This window comes from Aethalodelphis obliquidens, unplaced genomic scaffold (assembly GCF_003676395.1).
Source record: "Aethalodelphis obliquidens isolate GAN/ISIS:26980383/991018 unplaced genomic scaffold, ASM367639v1 scaffold1, whole genome shotgun sequence".
Lineage (NCBI taxonomy): Eukaryota > Metazoa > Chordata > Mammalia > Artiodactyla > Delphinidae > Aethalodelphis > Aethalodelphis obliquidens.
Genome location: NW_020837945.1, coordinates 94,190,090 through 94,206,996, shown reverse-complemented (window position 1 = coordinate 94,206,996; position 16,907 = coordinate 94,190,090). Strand labels below are relative to the sequence as shown.

At 38.8% G+C, this 16,907-nt stretch overlaps 1 protein-coding gene across 7 annotated transcripts in view; it reads left to right on the top strand.

Annotated features, from left to right (window-relative positions):
* Window positions 1–16,907, top strand: part of FNDC3B (fibronectin type III domain containing 3B) — a 357,900-nt gene that overhangs the window by 45,876 nt on the left and 295,117 nt on the right. Inside the window, exon 2 of one of the 7 annotated variants that reach the window (XM_027111754.1) lies at window positions 4,067–4,228. The exons of the other annotated variants lie outside the window; for them this stretch is intronic. The gene's annotated coding sequence lies outside the window, so the exon portion shown is untranslated. The remainder of the gene's footprint in view (window positions 1–4,066; window positions 4,229–16,907) is intronic. 7 annotated transcript variants of the gene reach the window in all.

Sequence of the window (16,907 nt, the reverse complement as noted above, 5' to 3'; positions counted from 1 at the left end):
ACCGAGGGAATAAATTTCCAGATCTGTCTACTCAACTTTAGCTGACTTCAATCACACATACGATTTCAACATGTATTATTCATTTGTAGTAGTGCTCTGATTGTGGTGATCTGTCAGATGTGGTTGTCTGTTAAATGATTTGAGTAGGTGTGCTTAATTCTAATATCTTAATTATTAGGTGTTGATTAAATTTTTTAGCAATTAGTCAATTTAAAATTCTCAGACATTAATGTTGTCTCTGAAATGCCGAACAGATTAGAGGTGGAAACCAGAGGTTTTGTCTCTACAACTCATCCAGCATCAGATGTATCTCCTCTTTTCTGCTACTTGCAGTTCTTGATTGACTGAGAATGACTGAGTAGAGGGGTCCTTGGTGCTTTTTCTAACCAATGGATGGCAAATATGTGACATGGATCTCCTCAATCCTTAATCTCACTACCTTGGCAGCCCTCTCTATCACTGAACCAGGGCAGTGAATCTTTCTCAACACTGTAATCCAGGCAGGTACCAAACCAATTTGAGTGGGCATGTGAGAAAAAAGCCAGGACCCTCACCAAACAGCCCACGTTAAGGAGCTGGAGAGGGATTTGCGCTTAGAACACAGAAAGAGTTCTTGGTGCAGTCAGAATAATCCAGGTTTCCTGATTCTCCAGTGTAGTATTCCTTATCGCTTTGCTTTCTCGTGTAACAGGATAGGATTGTGAAAATAAACTGAAATGATATCCTTACTTAGCGTCCAGCTCACAAAACCAAAACATTATTTACCTTGTTTTATCTGGGTACTGAAGATAATATAGCTAATTTAAATTTTCATCCTAGTAATCTCTTCAGTGGCTATGAAGAAGTTGGGAAATAATTTACTAAAATAAGACTGGGGTGGAGGACCTAGGGAGAAGGGAGTAGAATAAAATAAAACTCTTCTGAAGTACTTGGGAAAATATATATATAAAAAATTTTTATTAGAGTATAGTTGTACGATGTTTTGTTAGTTTCAGGTGTACAGCAAAGTGAATCAGTTATACATATGCATGTATCCACTCTTTGTTAGATTCTTTTCCCATATAGGCCATAACAGAGTATTGAGTAGAGTTCCCTATGCTATACAGTAGGTCCTTGTTAGTTATCTATTTTATATAGAGTAGTGTGTATATGTCAATCCCAATCTTCCAATTTATCTCCTCCCCCAACCTCCTGGTAACCATGAGTTTGTTTTCTACATCTGTAACTCCATTTCTGTTTTGTAGATAAGTTCATTTGTACTCTTTTTATAGATTCCACGTATAAGCGATGTCATATGACGTTTGTCTTTCTCTGTCTGATTTACTTCACTCACTATGACAATCTCTGGGTCCATCCATGGGAAAATATTTTTTTGACGTAGCAATTGTTAGAGGTACAAGTATGTCTTATCTGTTAAGTAGAGCAGGTAGGAGTTACACTTGGCAATGCTATTGACAGTTTTAGCTGCGTTTATATTTGTTGTTGCAGTTGCTTCTTTTCATATATATAGATGGGATTTTCCTCAATAATTTTGAATTACCAAGGTTTTTATCTATATAATATTAACACGTGAAAAGAACAGTACAGTTTGAAGATGAGGTGCACATTTTCCCTTAATTTGCAAACATCTGAAAAAAACTTAGAAATTACAGGACTCTGATATTTTATAGATTTAGAAATTGGCATTATAGTATCAAGGGCTGTGTAATTTCCTAGTGTGTTTTCTAAGGAGTGTATATCTGTGCATACATGTGTATATGTGTGTTTATGTATATGTGTTTTGGAGCATCTTAATTTCAGCTTTATGAAGCTTTGTCCTTACAAGTTGCTGGAAATATAAGAATGCATTTTGTACCTCTAAATTGTGATGCAAAAGTTACTAGCTTCTTCAAAAAATTGGCTTTTATTTTAACACATGTGGAATTTTTGTTTATTCATCTTGACACGAGTAGTCACTGAAGAGCAATTTTGAAAACTGTGTTGCTTCCAGGAACATCATCTGGAGTGCTGTGGCGTTTCACTGACCTTGCGTTGTGTACGTGGTGGGGGGCAGTGATGAAAGGCTTTAGACTGCTTCAGAAAAGGAGATTGCAGATTGATCACAAGATGGGCCCGTTATTTTGTTTATCTCATGACCATGGAATACACCTCTAACCTTAACAACTCTTCTTTCAAATGCTTTCATAAAGCCATCATCACTGGCAGAAAAAAACAACATATATTACAGGTCTCTTTGATAGGGGTTGGTAGTGTCTTCTTGGAAAAGAAGAACAGCAACCTTCATATGTCAAACAGAAGCAGTACAGAAGTGGCAGGTCTCCCCTATGCAAAAGATCTCTGTAGATAACCTCAGCAAACCTAGAAGTCTGAATAGACTGTAGCTAAAGGAGTGACTTCTTAAGTATCAAGGAATTCATCAAATAGCTGAGCCACTACCACACGCCAGGGCCCTATAGCAGTATCCTGAGGACCTTTTTAACAGGTGCATATTCTCCAGCCTTAAAAAAAAATTCTTCCTCAAGTTACTTAACTTCCCCATACATCAAGTAGGGGAGAAAGTTGCGCAAGAGGCATTAATTGGATGTAATATGTGAATTGAATGGAGGAAAGTTTGCTTGCCTAGAGTGTCTCTTGGGTCTTCAGAGAGGCTCAGACTATCAGATATGGAAGAAAGTCCAGCAGTCCATCACCCTCCTTTCACACTTGAGGACAGGAAGGCCCAAAGGGCTCTTAGTGGAGGTCATTGTAAACTGGAGTAATCTTGAGGTAGCTTTAACCAACAGATAAGGCTTAGACAGAAGGTGGATGTCCTAGGAAAGAGGAGGGGGGTACCAGGAGCAAAGTTTCAGCAGTCACATGCTTCTGGAGCCTCGTGACGCCGGTAGGAGGGAGAGTCGTGACACCGGTAGGAGGGAGAGTCGTGACACCGGTAGGAGGGAGAGTCGTGACACCGGTAGGAGGGAGAGTCGTGACACCGGTAGGAGGGAGAATCGTGACACCGGTAGGAGGGAGAGTCGTGACACTGGTAGGAGGGAGAGTCGTGTGGGCAGAGTAGGAAATACATTTATATAGGCAGGGGACTGTGGAGGATCTGTTTGGCCTGAGAAATGTTTTTGAGCTACAGAATATACTATCTTGCCTACATATGTCATATTAGGAAAGATCTAAGACAGTGTTTAGTGTATTTTACAGCTTTTCTGAAAATTCCCATCACCTGCCCTTGTTCAGAGGAAAGATATCCAGGCCTCCCTCCAGAGATTCTGATTTGGTAGTTCTGAGGTGGAATTGAGGGATCCATATATATATATTTTTTGCGGTACGCGGGCCTCTCACTGTTGTGGCCTCTCCCGTTGCGGAGCACAGGCTCTGGACGCGCAGGCTCAGCGGCCATGGCTCACGGGCCCAGCCGCTCCGCGGCATGCGGGTTCCTCCCGGACCGGGGCACGAACCCGTGTCCCCTGCATCGGCAGGTGGACTCTCAACCACTGCGCCACCAGGGAAGCCCGGGATCCGTATTTTTAAACAGTTTTATCGAGAAATAATTGACGTCATACAGTTTACTCATTTAAGATGTAAAATGCAATGTATATATTTGTAGCATATTGGCAAGGTTGTACAACCATCGCCAATATCAAATTCTAGAACATTTTGTACCTTCTAAAAGGAACCTTGTAGTACCTATTAGCAGTTACTCTGCTCTGCCATCCCTCTACCCCTCCACCTCCGCCCCAAGCTCCAGGCAAACACCCTTTATGTATCTAAAAATTCACCTGTTCTGGACATTTCATAAAAAGGAAGTCATACAATATGTGGCCTTCTGTGGCTAGCTTTTTCCACTTAGCATAATATTTTCAGGGTTTATCCATGTTCTGTCACGTGTCAGTACTTCATTCCTTTTTATTGCCAAGTTCTTTTCCATTGTGTGGCTCTACCATATCTTATTTATTTATTCTAAAGTTGATGTTTGGGTTGTTTCTCCTTTTTTGGCATTTATGAATAATGCTGCTGTGAACATTTGTGAGGAATCTGTGTTTCTAAACAAGCACCCCACCTGATTCTGTTGCAGTAGTTCCTGCGTCACACCTGAAGAAACACTAACCGGAGCAGTTAGCTCAGTAGAACTCGCACTTCCACATGCGAAGTCCCTCATTCCGCATCTCATGAGAGCTGCTCTGGCCTCTGCTTGAAGAGTCCCTGGTTTGTGAGAGCGAGCGGTGGCCTAGTGGAGGTGACGGTTCACAATGAATTACATGGTCTGCATGTGCAGGGTAGAGTGGACGGAAGAGGGAGACGAGAGAGAGATGGTAGCAGGCAGGATAAGTTGGTTCCAGATGGTTCCAGAATCTAGAAGTGATTTGATTTAATTCCTGAACTAGGGCACTGCTCCTTCTGCTGCTGGTAATGGAAAGGAAGAGTCAGAGGAGCAGACTTTTATTAAAGGAAGAATCCTTTCACTAGTGGTGATTTTAAAATATTCAACAGTTTATATTTTTAACTGACTCAGAGATGGTTATGTCTAATTCTGACCTTATCTATTCCTATCATCCTGTTATTCCAAATAAATGTGTTTTTACGAACTGTTTGAGAGAGGAAATCCAGGAAAACTAACTGAAGGATATAGTATAATAAAAAAATGCTGGGTTATGATATTTTGAAGCCTCTGGTCAATTTGGGATGTTTAGATATTGTACAAGCCTGTGTCAGACTGAACTTTTCAAGGTTCCTTTTTAGATTCAGGATTCTGTAATATATCTTGAAACTGAAAATAGTTTCTAGGAGCGGAGTCCTCACCATCACTGTGGGTCTGGCCCACTGTGCCTAAGGTGAAGCGGAAACCACACCTGTGAGCTGCTGCACCGATTTAGAAGGTGGGGCTGCCACCATCAGTGACCAGTTTCAGGAAGTCATAGAGGTGTGTTTTGTATCATAGGATTCTCATTGATCAGATATCCATTATCTGTTTCTCATTTTTCCATTGGATGATTTGACAAATATGATGAGATTGCCCTTAAGATGCTCTGTGTTCTATATATTCAATACTTTTTTTTTCTTCCCTAGCAAAAGCACCACTAAAAAAAAGGTCAGAACGTGTTGATGAAAAATTCTTCATTCTACCTACTTAACCATAATCACTGTGAACACTTCGGTGTATATTCTTTTATTTCTGTTCTCTTGTGAAAAATAAACATATTCCTATTTTTGCAGAAATAAGACCACAGCGTAGACCTTCTGTTTGTTAACCTATGGCAGCATAGTCTTCCATTGTGTGGATGAGATAGCTTCCGACTTTTCACTATTTTATGCTGAGATATACTTTATACTAAGGTAGTTTAGGTCACATCATACACTGCCAGTCTGGTTTTCTGTTAATAACTTTACTGGCAGCAATACACCTAGATGCTCAGGGTTAAGTGTTTTGGGTCAAAGTGCCATCAACCTTGGTTCATGATATGTCTGTTCTGCTGAGAAGATAGGGTAGGTTTATAGTTGTGAAGAAAGTATTATGAACAGTTAACAGAAAACATCCTATAGCTCTTAGGAAACAGAAAGCAAACCTTTACTTTTTAGCAACTTACATATATGGAAACATAGAAACAAAAAATTGAGTTTACAGTAATTTGTGGGGACCATTCACTTCATAATTCTATTTAAATATTTGTGCACAATCTAAGTGTATTGTGTCATTATAACCGGATATCATATAGAAGTAGATTATGCCTTTGGGTGCACGTTGGTCGTCTCAGTTGAATACCATGTATTCCCTAGCTTTGTGCCAAGGTCAAGGACCTGGAGGAGATTTTGCCACCTTCTCTGAAGATGTCACTTAGGAACCAGTTCTTTATTTTGTTATTAAAGTTGTCAGTGTTAGAATCATGAAATATCAAAAATAAAAAATAGGTCTATACTGTGTTAACTGTAGCCCTCTAACTTTATAGATTTCATATGGCTAGAAAAAAATTGAAATGAAACACATCACTGTTTTAACAGTGGATGTTTCTGGGTGATGTGATTATGAATAATCGAAACTTTCTTTCTACTTTTCTGTATTTCCAGATTCCTAGAGTGAACATGTATTATATGTTCAAATATATGGGGATGTGGAATTAAAATATGGGACAAATATTTTTAGGCTTCAGATGAGGGAAGGTGGGGTGGAGAGAAACCATAAAAATTAGAGTGGGTAGTTACTTTTCCACTGAGAATGAGGCCTACCAACCCTAAGGGAACTCTCTGGTCCCACCCTGTACTTTTCTTAGCTAGAGTTTCTGAAGTCCTTTGTGCTAGTTAGGGACTAGCATAGTTAGCACAGCTAAGTAAGTATGTAACAGATTTCTATTATTAGTTTATCTTTGCTGAGCCTCATTTGATTGACGGAGAGTTCTCCACCCAGAAAGTTCCATTTATTTTGGCAGTTCAAAGAGGATATTTTGGAGTGCTTGTTATCTAAAAAAAGTAAGGTTGAGGAACCTGCTTTCCCCTCCTCCCTTTAAAAAAACTGTTTGGGTTGGTCCTAGGGAGCATGCCTAATCTAGGGATTACTCGGCAAGCATGACCCAGGGCTGGCTTTGTAAATGTTACCAAATCTATTACTTAACCACAGATGTGCTTCCATTGTTGTGTTCCACATAGTCCCGGGCTCAATGGTGAAAGTTCGTTCTGGGAGACTTGGCTAAATCCGTGTCTTTTAGGTCTTTACCTTATGTTGTGCAGTGGTTTGGAAATATTTCATCGTGAAAATTTGAACAGGCACATGGTACAATGTAGATGGAATTATATGGGTTTTTAAAAGTTAACTTTTATGATTATAAAAATTATAGATGCTCAAAAATAGTTAAGTACAAAGGAAAAAATGTAACTCATTTCATTATCCATAGGTTAACCATTGTTAACATTTTGGTTTTATTTCATTTCAGTCTCATAAACGATTACATGTACATATATACTCTGTGTACCTTTCACTAAATATTGTGTTATGAGCATTTCCATGTGATTTCTGGTTTACTTTTTCTATATTGCAGTAGTGACTTCCTGAAGCTAGTAAGTGCTGTTATTTATGGTTGGCATGGGTGCAGATGCCTTTTATTTTATGGTGTCTGCCTTAAGTATTAGACTTCCAATAAACCCTTGAGATGTATGTATTAAATGTGATGTTCTTTGTTGCCGTCCCCAAATCGATTGATTATTAGAGCTGGCAGGGACCTTGATCATGGAGTTTAGCCCTCTAATTAGAGAAATCAGAAAAATAAGCCAGAAGAGTTGCCCCTTGCCCAATGTCATTAAGTTATTTAATGGCCTAAGAATATTCCTCTCTTTTACACGTTGAGAGACTTGGGTATTGAGAATTTAATCAACATTTTTGAAAGAACCTGGTTGTGTTTTTTTTTTAAAAAGCTCAGGTAGGGAGGAAAAAGTCAAACTGGTAGTTTTGTAGTGTAGTAGTAAATTGGTAAAACCTATTTGTTAATTGCATTTTCCATCAGCAGTTGGTTAATTTGATGGCATGTGTCACCATTATCTTTATTTCCTCACATATTTGTGCAGAAGTCATTGATACGATGCTGACAATGCCCACTTTCCTATCTGAGGAGTTAAAATAATTATTTTTTTTGCTTTGCAGTTAAGCAAAATGGTCAGTATTTAAGGAACCCTAATTTTCAGTAGAGATAATGAAGTGAGTGTTGAAGTTTTGATTTTTTAAAAATTGCATATCCAATACTAACACTGTTCGTTAGTTTTGAAAAGCAATAAGTTCCTGGGAGTATTTTCCAGTTTATTTGAGAGAAAAATGTCATGGCCTTGTGATTTTTTTTTTTTCAAACAAAGTGATACCCTGAGAGATTAGCTAGAGAAATGAAATGCAGTTGTTGACTGTGTCCCTTTTACCTCGGGAAGAACTCGGGGGAATGATTGTTGACAACACCAGCTTTGCTGACCCTGAAGTGTAGGCAGTGGGGGGCCTGTGAACATGGCATTTACAGTGGTTCACCGTCCCCTGCCTTGGAAAGTTCTCTCTGGAACAGTTGGAGGTGCTGTTAGCGAGGCCTGCTTCCTGTGTGAGTACCTATTGTGGAGGCCTCCCTTGAATGGGAGGTTTGTGAGAAGTGCTTTCCCACCAGTACACAATGCACCCTCTCGGCAATGTAAATACACATTCCACTTAGGGTCAGGCTCACAGCGCCTGGCCAGAACTCCCTTGCAAAGAACGATATTTTGTAGTTGCATTTATTTATAATGGCCGGTGGAAAATTAATATGCTTGTTAAATCTATTTTTAAAAATAAAAGGGAAGCTACTTATCTAAGAGTGTTTGCTGAATGTAAATCAATTAGCTGTGGCATATTTTGATCTTGCTAATTCGCCTGCTCTAGGAAATGATTGTCACCTTCTTACTAACTGTTCTGTCTATATTTGAAACTTGAGGTTCTTGTTTTAAGAGTTATCCTTATGCCTCAGAAAAACTCCTTTTGGGTTCTCTGATGAAAAACATAATAGGCTGTGGCTAAAGAAAATAAAGTAGTGACCCTAGAAAATACTAGATCAAGTCATCTTGGGATTTCGAATGGGCTCTATTGAGCAGTAAATGAAGGTCTAGAGATCAGAGCAGATAAGATTCTTACTTGGGAATGGCAACACAAAATTATTTGTCTTTATTTCCTTGGAGTTGATAATTTGCTTTGAATCCGGGGTATGGATATGATTACTCGAGAGATTGAATGGGGTCCCGATCTAATGGGCCTGGATTTATTGGAGTCAGGTCCCACCCGGTCCCTGAATGTTTGCTGACATTCCCAGCAGGGGAGTACCTGGTCCCCAAAATCCATTTCCTATCCCCCCAGCCTGTTGCTCTTTTCTCAAGATTTTACCAAATGAATTTGTTTCACCAGAGTACTTTAAAGAGTATAACATAAAGTCCTGTAGAGAAAAATCCATGGTGGAATTTGGATACCTTTTCATTTGGATTAATTATTCTTTGTTCAGACCCTGCCGGGTGAATTGTGGATGTATAGAGTATAAAATACGGACAACAATCTTTGTCTACTAGAAAGTGAGTTTAAATTTTTCTTATATTTTTACATCTAAGGTGCTTGGCATGGAGCAGTGGTTGTCAAAGTGTGGTATGGGGGACCCTTGGGTGTTCCTGAGATTCTTTTAATGGGGTTCGCGAGGTCATAACTATTAATAATCCTAAAATGTTATTTGTCTTTTTCAATCTTATGCTTCTGAGTTCTTCAATAATGTTAACTGAAAAGTATCTTGTGTCTTTCATGCTTTCACATGAGGAGAAATATGAAAATTGAATTGGAGAACATGCATTTTGTAGCAGAGTTGAAATTTAAAATTATTTTTCTGGAAAGATTTTAAAGCCTATTAGTGGACTCCTTAAATTTAGAATTTGAATGATTTTAGAACAAAAGAGTGTCTTACACAGAGCAGAACCTAAGTGAGTATTTATTAAATAAATGAATGCAGCCCCCTTACATTTTCTTAACAAATTATATTAGTGTAATTAATGATGTCGTCATTATTCACAGGGAGTGTTTAGAATATAGGCAAGCATCATGCTTTCAAACATTTAGATTCAGCTGTTTGCATATAAGTATGTATATACCAATTGTCATTTCATTTATTGAATCTCTTTGATGCTCTATGGTACGGGACAGTTTTGTTTTGTTTTTTCCCCCGTAAAAGAAAGAAAATGTTTTTTCTGAAGAATTCCACATTTTTGTGTTTTCAAAAATATTAGTCTGAATTAGGAAAGTGGTTGCTCATGCTGAAATTTTGTGATGGGCTAAAATCTGATATAGTAAATAGATGTTCCCTTACACAGTGTGTCTTTGCACCTGCTAATTTGTTTCTTTGTGTCATTTCATGTGAATTTTCTGTTTCAGTACCTTGTAAGTTCTAAGGAACACCTGGTATTTACTTTGTGTTTAGTCACATTAGGTGAAATACAGAGCAGCTTATGAGAGTGTCATCAGTTGTAATGATTCTTTAAGAAATAGTTTGTTTTAAAAACATGTTTGTAAACTGATTTTCAGTGTGTCCTATACTATTCTCATTGATTTCTCTACCCTCCCCCACATAGGGGAGGAAGAAATATTTGAACCAACATCTAAAATTAGTAATAAAATGTTAGAAATCTTTGAAATACATATTTAAGTATAAATTGGATAAAACATCAGTGATGCTTCTACCAGGCTGAAGTAACAGCTTCAGAGCTCTTCCTTGTAATGAGTGTTTCATAACATCTGTTCAGTTCAACAAAACTGAGTTTGTTAAATAAACATGATTGAATTCTATATGAGCTGATTAAAGGAACAATTTTAGTATCCTCCTGGCTAATCAGAAATGAAGGTTGAGGCAGGTGGCATGTTTTGAAGACAAATTCATCTTCTGGCACACTCTTAAGAGTAGGAAAGATGCCACAGCTGGGAAACCAAGTTTAGACATTGAAGCTTATCTCAGATGAAAGGTTTCATAGAGCAAGGAGGTCTGTTGACTTCGGTTTTGTCAGAAGTATCCAATGTGGATTTGGGTTAATCGAATATAACATTTCAGTGTAATGCTATTTAACATCATGCCTTTATTTCTAGAATCCTACCAGTCCCTGGTACATAGTGGATGCTCAATAAATGTTTGTTAAAAGAATGGATGATTATCTCTGTTCATGTTCTTTTGTTTGATGCTATTTTAGAAGATTCCTTTCAGCTTAGTCCTTTTGAGATATTGAAAATAATAGAATCTTGAAACCCTTTGTACCAAATACCTTGTTCTAACACTCTCCTCATCGATGACTTGCTAAGCTGCCCTCCTTTGTGAAGTAATTTTACTTTTGTGTTTAATCATGGCATATCTCTTTGAAAATCAACACAGAGGGTGTAACTTTAGTACTTTATAGTTTGGTTTCTTTTTCTCCATAATTTTTAACCATCTGGACTACATGATAGTACAGTGGATTTGTTTAACCTTCCTTAAGCTACTTTGAAAAGTGTTTTAAAAAAATCATTAAATCTGCATCTTGGTGAAGATACACCCAAAACTCACAGTTGTTGCCTTTGTGTATGGGGAACTGGGGACTGGATAGGAGAGAAATGCACTTTGATTGGATGTCTTCGAAAATTATCTTTTGAATTTTGTACTCTGTGCTTGTTTTATCTAATTTTTAAAATTCACTAACCTATGAATTTTTCATCAGTCCTTCCACTTCCATGTTTTGTTGCCAGATTCTTAAATGTTATAATCAGCTCACTCAGAGAGCGTTGACTCTTACCATGACTTTCTGAGTCTCTATGGGCACCTTACCTAACCTCTCTCAGCCTTAGCTGCAATACCTGTTAAGAGGGGAATACTGCCTCCTTCATACGAAGGTTGAGAGGCTAGGTAAGAATTAGTGTGCAGGGGCTGCAAGCCATGCCTTTCTTTGCTTTGGGGCTCTTTCTCTCATCCTTTCCCAGAAACGGTCAGTTTTTGGGTGTCTGCAACACATCCCACCCACACACCAATAAAGGGTGTTACACGTGGCTGTTAGGTACCCAAGTGGTTGTAGAAATGTGAATTTAATTCATAATACATCTCTAAAAGCAGAGTAATAAAATACATTTTGGATTTCATTAGAGGGGACTCTAGAAGTTGTGTTAAAGCACCCACATTACAGATGAAGAAACTGAGACTCAGAGGACCTGTGTAGGCCCACCTTGAGTCACAGCCCTGACGAGCAGTGGGACCTGTCACAGTGCCGTGGGGCTTCCAGGCAGGTGGTAGTAAGTAGCCCAGGGGCTGGGTGAGGAGTGAGCTTCTGGTGCTGGGATGGAGAGGAGAGCGTGTCTTCTGTGTCTTCTGATATCCCATCTCATCCCTTTCTATATCTGCCCCGCCCTTGCAGCTTGCAGGTTGACTGGTGGGGGGGTGGCGAGACCTGGAGCTGCAGAGGGTTTTAGGAGTGAGCTCTTCTGTTCTTGGACTATAGTTTTCTAGACTTGTTTTCAACATCCTATAGAAAAAGATACAAACAACCACACAATTCTGAATCTCATTGAAAAGAAGTATTTTCAGTTCTTCTCATCTTTGGGTAAAGTATGTGACAAAGTTAGCTTGGATATGTGTGAAAATAAGGGCTCATAGCTTTGGAATGTTTCTTGTTAGATGCTAGACTGTCATCCTTGGGATGTGAGAGAGGGATGTGAAATTTATCGTGCTGAGTGTGCCTGGAGTCTAGATGTTCTAATAAAAATGTCTAATTACATCTGCAAACTTCTTTAAACACCATTTAAAAACAATGAACAAACCAAACGGGCCTTTGGTTGGTAAACGTTTTTTGTAGTTGGGCCCCCTTTCCCTTTTAGTTAATATTTTCAAAACTGAGCTGTTTATGTGTGGATGTGGATCAGAGGTCCAGACATTGTGTATATGTAGTGATACAATTTTTTTTTAAGTTTTTGTGTTTCCTTAAAGATTTGGAGTATATTAAGGGTCTATGGAAGCAACCAACCTCTGTATATTCATGGAGAATTACATTGATAAAAGTAGCCTCAGGATGCATATAATGCTTACATATGATCCTTAGATATGTAGGTTTTTTTTTTTTTCCTTCTCAGAAAATAGTGCCTTTCCTGTATGGTAGTTTTGAGTTCAGACATGACTATGCTTTGCCAAATTAAAAAAAAAAAAGAAAGCATTTATGTATTCGCAAAGGCAGGGGCCTATACATTAGACTATTTGGCATCCCTCCTTGGTCTCTGGAGCACAGTAGACAATTCTTTTTTTTATTTGTTGCTTGAATCATTTATTGCTATTTAATCTGCGGCAGAGGTGGCAGCGGTGCTTTTAATCTAACTCAGTTTCACGGGATTTCTCTGTGAATTTAAACTTTGCCACCTAATTCTCCTGTGTTTATAATTGGATGCAAAAAGCGAGAGTGTCTTTAAGGTTAGGAACTTTTTCAGACAACTGTGATTTAACTTAACTAATGAACCCATGTCAGACAAGAAGACAAATTCCAGACTATTTGTGCCTCAACCAACCAGCTGGGTGCATACCTCCAGGTACTGCTCATGTCTCAAGAGGTTTTTCTGCATGAACAGTTATCACCACTCCTTTCATTCAAGTGGCAAGCCATGGCAAGAGTCTTTCTTTCACAGCTGTGTAGAACTCAGCTGTAAAATTAGCTTTCATTGGCATAAAAACACAGTGATTGCTATCACTATTTACTCAATACGTTCTTTTTCAACATTTTACTTAGATTCTTCCTCTCTTATGCAGAAGGCTCAGATTATACTCATACAAGTAAGAGAAACAGGTTCTTAGAGTTTGAGTAAACCTCTCTTTTTAGCTTTTGCTTATTAATCTGTATGAAGTGAGCACAGTAGGCAATGGTGTTTTGAAACATAGTCTATTAAGAGCAAAAGGAAACCTTAAAGGTGAATCTATAATCTTGTCATTTTGTAAAAGAAGAAATTAATTGCCCCAATTTAAAGCTAATTATTGGCAAACCTCAAATTAGAACTCATATTTTCCAATACTCAGTCTTGGGGTCTCTTTGCTCTAGTGCTTTTTTGCCATAACGTAGTGGTCCTTTGAACAGTTTTTAGTGGAAGGGCTGTGAAAAATTCTAATAAATATCTTTAGTTTCTCTCCATGTCCTTTTTTTGGGCACAATTTAATTTGATTTTCAGAAAAGTAAAGGAGAGTGTTTGCCTGTACAAGTACCTTTCCTCATGGTTGCCCACAGTGTACGGGAGACATGGTACAAAGAGAAGCACTGAAACCACCTGCAGCCTTTTCCTGTCCAATGGCAGTGCCCCCCATCAGGTTCCTGAATGGCCACATGGTAATTCCACACGGTCAGGGCCAGTGCCACGGCCACTGCTTTAGTGTTACCAGAAGGGAAAGAAAAGTCCTGCTTTCACAGGAGCAGGAACATAGTGAAAACAGTCCGATGTGTGTTGATGGATGAGCAGGTTTTTCTCAATTTCAGAGGTAAAGGAGGTTGCACAGTGTTTCTATTTTGTTTTCATCATTTTTTTCTTTCTATTGATGCTGTTGGTGTTTCCACAGTTATCAGAAAGCTGTTTCTAGTTTTGCTTCAAAGGCTAGAACCGTTTTGAGAGTTTCTAGGTCTTGAAATGTCATCAGGGGTTTACCTTTCAAAACCAGAATGGAGCAGGAAGTTAAGAGGTTTTTCTGATGAAGAAAATAAAATAGCAAATGATACTTTGATATCTCGTTAGTTTTAAGAATGTGTATAACTTTTTAAAAACTTTTTTTCTTCTCTCTCTTCCTCTCTCAGCGTTTCTCTTTCCCTTCCTCCTCTCTCCCTCTTTGTTTTTCTAAATCTTGCTAATAAAACTTAGAGTGGAAGACTACACACTAAGAAGCTGTTGGTCCTTGTGACTGAGGGCATATGTACGTAACGGCCACCTGTATGAGAAGGAAGTTCATGAAAGCAGTTTTTCTTTTTTTCTGTGCTACGTGATTCTCTGTCAAATTTTGACTTTTTAAGATTTTTCTTTTTTACTACAGTCATGGCATAAACAAGTGTAAATCAGCTGCACAAATGTTTGTCGTAATAAGTTAGGTTTTATTAGGCTTAGGTTTTACATTGGAAGCCATTAAGAAACTTGTAATCACTCATAAAACATTAGCTATCTGATAATTATATTCTTTGAATAGAGATACAGTAATTTCTTGGTAACCTCTCAAACCCATCTGCCTCAAACACAACACAGCAAAACAAAGCCCTCGTTTTTTTTGTGATTCAGTAAGTTTATCCTATTGTCGTTTTGACTACTAATGGGGTTTTTCTTGCTATGTTGAATCAGGAAAAAGAGTTCTTTTCCTTATTACTATTTAGAAACATGGCTAGAACATTTCTCTGGTATGTGTGTGATGATTTTCTGACACCTGGTCCACAATAGGTTCTTACTACTGGAAGTCATTTAGTACTTTTAGTAGAGAAGGAACTTTCGTTGAAGTATGAATCAAGCTATGATTTTACTAATGTGCCCCTGAGAATATTTTTCCCAGGCTGCAGAACAAGCATGTAGCAAGCAAAATGTTTACATGCTGTTTAAATTATGTGAAGGTGATTGGTTAATGTATAATTTATTGGAAAAGATACAAGCTTTATGGAATCACAGTTAACTTTAGTGATATGAATTCTGCAAATTATTTTATTTATTAGATTATTTATTTACCTAATTGCTTCATAGGTCTTAATTGGTGGGTTTCTATCCACTTCCCATTCATCAAGGAACCCATTTCGCTTCTGAAAGTGCATTTGAATTGCAGAGTGGAAGCAAAAAGTCAAAACTGATGATGTGCACTTTTTTTTTTAATATATTGAGGTGTAACTGGCACACATACATTCTTCTTACTGGTTCTCATACTGCTTTTATTTTTTACACACTTCCCCGGGATAGTTTAGAATAGGTCAGAAGCCACATCAGGGTGTAGGTGAAGTGAGCCTGGGAGCCTGCGCCTTGGCGCTGGCCTGAGACTTGACTCAGGGAGCCAGTCTCCTTTCACCCAGTAGGTCCACCCCGTTTGGCGCTGCTGGTTATGCTTTGCTCCTTTTGGTGCCATTAGGTTTCTTTTCCTCATGGCATCTGAAACCCATTTGTGTACTGTACTGCTAACTCACATCTTGAATTAATGTAAGGAAATTCGGGTCATCAGCCTATGGAGTGAGGACCAGGACATTCTGTTACTAATATGAAGGCCAGGTTCACAGACTTAAAACTCCTCCCGCGGTGATCAGGGCTTTGGTTTTTTTCAAGTTAGAAATTCTTCCTAGTATATAATTGCTTTCTCTGGCCTTTGGAAATGGATCTGTGGTTCTTTCCTGAGAATCAGGTTTTTTATGAAATTGGCTGTGTGTTTCTTAGTATAGGCTGGGGCCAAAATACCATGGAAAACCTTTTTGGACTTGGAGTGAGGGAAGCAAAATAAAGGGAAAAAGTAATAACCCAGTTGCCTAGAGTAATGTAAAAACTGAAGACCCTTTGCAATATTATTTTAAAATAAGGTGTTCTGTAAAAGCTTTGGGGGCATATTTGGACAGAATTAAACGTCTTACCGGCGGTGAGGATCTCTTTTTCAGAGTATGCAGTGCCCCCCCTCCCCCCACCATTAGCCTAGAAGTTCTTTGGTTCTGGGCCTTGCTAGCAGGTAAGGACGGTAACAAACGACTTGCTTTCAGGAGAGAGGGAAGTTAACCACAAGTGCTCACGTGGCATCCCTTCCCTGTCAATCAAAAGAATAGAACTGGCCGGGCATGAAGCACTTGTGGTTTTAGTGTTAGGATGTGTGGTTAGGGGGAGAGGTTGTGAGGGCCTGTGGTTGTCACCGAATTCTTTGAAATAGAAGTATGGGTAAGAATAAAAAGAATAGGAGTGAAACCTTGGAGATCTATGTGAAAAAAAAAAAAAGTTCAGAGAATTAGAAAAAAGCACTGTAGTAGAGGTCATCTATTTTCTATTGGTTTAGTCGGATTAGTTCTGCAGCACATTTATTCTTTATCTGTAAACGGTGGTGGTCTAAAGAATGGATTTATTGCAAGAGCTCAGTTGTGTGTGAGGAGGACAGTATGGTTGTGGTAGAGCCTTGAATGCAATGCATGAGTTCTGTGAAAGCTTTGGCCAGCTCAGATACACATCTGTCCAAGGGAGAAGGAACCCAGACCAGGATGGACGAGGGTTTTGTCAGGGCGATTCCTCATGAGACTTTCTGACTGACACGAAAAACAGTTACAGCTCAGTTATCCAGAGATCAACATCTGGCTCACTCAGCTCCCGTCAGAGCTGATAGCACGTGGTCAGGGAGGATGGTGCAAGGCACAGAGGGGAGCTTCTGAGACCCCAGAGACCACTCCTCTATGTGTGTATAACTAACAGCCTGGCTTCCCAGCCC